The following is a 2,931-nucleotide window of genomic DNA, read 5'->3' on the forward strand; positions in this document are numbered from 1 at the left end:
TTCCTCATTGACCACCAGATAAGGGATCGGGGGACCCTGTCAAAGGCTTTCTCCATGTCAACGAAGGCTAGGTACAGAGGTTTATCCTTGGCTAGATATTTCTCCTGCAGCTGTCTCACTAGAAATATGGCATCAGTGGTGCTTTTACCTGGGACGAACCCAAACTGCATCTCATCTAAATTGATTCACTCCCCAATTCGTTGGGCTATGACCCTCTCCGTAACTTTCATAACCTGATCTAACAGCTTGATGCCTCTGTAATTATTAGTATCTAAAGCATCACCTTTACCTTTGTAGCAGTTTACTATGGTGCTGCTACACCAGTCATTGGGTATGACTCCTTCGTGTATCACCTGGTTCGTAATACGGGTGACTAGGCTGTAGCCAACACTGCCAGATATTTTGAGCATCTCTGCAGTGATTCCTGATGGGCCGGGGGCTTTCCCTGTCTTCATACTCTTAATTGCTTTATCTACCCTGGTACTGTCAACTTGGGATAGCTGGTCCCTCTGTTGGGTTGACATATGGCAGGCTCTCTTTCTCCCATTCATTCTCTTTATTAAGCAATCTATCGTAGTCGCATCTCCAGACCTCTTTCTTTGCAGCCTCATTTAGTGCAAGCGTACCATCATACAAGCGAACACATTTCTCTCCTACAACATCACTATTCTCTCTCCTACACTGTCTTGCAACACGAAATACCTCGAGTCTTTGGAGGGTGGATATTGTCTTTCATTTAGTGTTGTTCTGGGGTCTTGAAGATGACGGTCCCGAACAGTTCAATCTGACACTATTGTGCAAATCCTTTTTGCCAAATTAAAGGAGATATTTATTTTGATGTGTCTTGGGTGGCATGAGCTAAAAAGGAGATATTGCTTCAAGTCCATTGGTTTATGATAATAGATATCAGTTATAATTTGGTTGTTGACGTTTTTTATCATAATATCCAAAAATGGGAGCTGTTCTTTGCTACATTCTATTGTGAATTGAATGTTACAGTTTATATCATTTAGTGTTGATTTGAATTCCAAAAGTTTATCAATGGTCTCCTACCAAATGATAAAACAGTTTTGTCTTATATAATGATGAAATGGATAACTATATTTTTGTAGTGCATATATGGTGAATTCAAAATAAACCCATTATCAGGTTTGCAAGAACAGGGGCTGTTTTCATTCCCATTGCAATTCCGCATTTTTGACGATAGTAGGTGTCATCAAATAGGAAATAATTGTTCTGAAGTATAAATTGTAAAGATTCAATAATAAAGACCTGATTTATGCATTCCGGAAGTACTTTGAGATACTTTTCCAACCAGAATTTGATTGCTTTTTTTCCATAGTCATGTTGGTGTAAAGATTGATAACATCAAAGGAAACCAATAATGCCTCTTCATTAATCGTTTTTGGTAGGTGCTCTAGCATGTTTAAATTGTCTCTAATGAAACTTTTGATGTATTTCAGCAAGGGTTTCAGTTGGATGTCTAGAAAATTGCTTAGGCGGTGGGTTTCACAGGCTGGCCCAGCTATAATGGGCCTTAACTTTAAGTCTTCTGGCACTTGGATATTTATGTATTTGCCTGGTGATTGTTTGTAGGCTTCATTAACTATCTTGCTCTTTTGTATTTTAGGTAGGCCGTAAAAAAGACTAGGTTTACATTTGAAGTTCGTGATATAATCTGTTTCTTTTTCTGTCAGGCCTTTTCCATGTAGAAGTATTAAGGATGCAAGATTTTTCATTGTTTTTGTTGTTTACAGATTACAACTTTTTCATAGAAGGCATCGTTTTCTAGCGTGGATAATACTAGGTTATTGTAGTATTCTGTGTCCATCAGAACTACAGCACTTTCTTTGTCTGCTTCTTTAATTGTCAGGTCTTTGTCGTTTTGTAGTTCAATTAGATTTTTCCATTCTAGATTGTTGAGGTTTGAATTAATATTTCATTTATGGAAAGTATATGGGAAATTTTGGATATGGTCACAGAAGTCATCTAGTGTTTTATTCCTACCTTTAGGTGGAAGATAATTACTTCTGTTTTTAACCAGAGACTCATCTTCATTGTTGTAGTCAGTTAGTGCTTTTGTGAGTCATAATTTTCATTATAGTTCGATCATCGTGGGGTTGGGGTAAATTTAATCCTATTGCTAGTATACTGATTTTTGTTGCAGAGAGAGTTTTCTTTGATGAATCTATTACTTTGGGTTTCTCCTGTAAGTTTTGCTCCAATATGTGTCCCTGTTTCTCTCAACTTGGTCTGAAAAATGTTTACTATAATTTGGTTGGTAGAAGTTATCAGAATTATCATTGTTATTAATTATATCAGTATTATTATTTATTATATTGGGATTCCTGGGAGGTTAGTGTTGCTGTCTGGGTAAATTGGTTGGAAGTACGTAGTTCAGGTTTCTTCATTGGAATAAATTGTTGGGATGCTTAATTATGTTTGGGATGTTGAGGAGTTGTTTGTGCTGTATGGGTGAATAGGTTGAAAATCTGTAGGTTGAGTTTCTTTGTTGAGGGGTAGAGGAAGTCTCTTGGACGTTTCTAGTTGCTGGGTAGAAAAAATTACTCCTAACCCTAAACTGGCTTCTTCTAGTATTTTCTTATTAGTGAGTTGTCCCTGTTACTAGATTGAGAATGGTTTACTTCCAGGTGAGAAGTCAGTTTTGTTTGTTTGTGTTCTTTTGGATGTTTATAGTTTGATCTAGGTGGACGTGTATTTAATTCTGTTGATGTACTTGTTCAAGATTTTTTTCAGGAAGGGGTTATCTGAGGTGTAGTCTCTTTTAAACTGAGCTTCATAACTAAAGAAGAAATTATCACTGTTTTCCCATCATCATCATCATCATCATCATCATCATCATCATCATCATCATCATCATCATCATCATCATCGTTTAACGTCCGCTTTCCATGCTAGCATGGGTTGGAC

General features: G+C 37.1%; 1 protein-coding gene across 4 annotated transcripts in view; it reads left to right on the plus strand.

The window, feature by feature from the left end:
• Window positions 1–2,931, plus strand: part of LOC106873104 (uncharacterized) — a 259,225-nt gene that overhangs the window by 200,465 nt on the left and 55,829 nt on the right. The window lies entirely within an intron of this gene.

The sequence above is a fragment of the Octopus bimaculoides genome, chromosome 21 (assembly GCF_001194135.2).
Source record: "Octopus bimaculoides isolate UCB-OBI-ISO-001 chromosome 21, ASM119413v2, whole genome shotgun sequence".
Classification (NCBI taxonomy): Eukaryota; Metazoa; Mollusca; class Cephalopoda; order Octopoda; family Octopodidae; genus Octopus; species Octopus bimaculoides.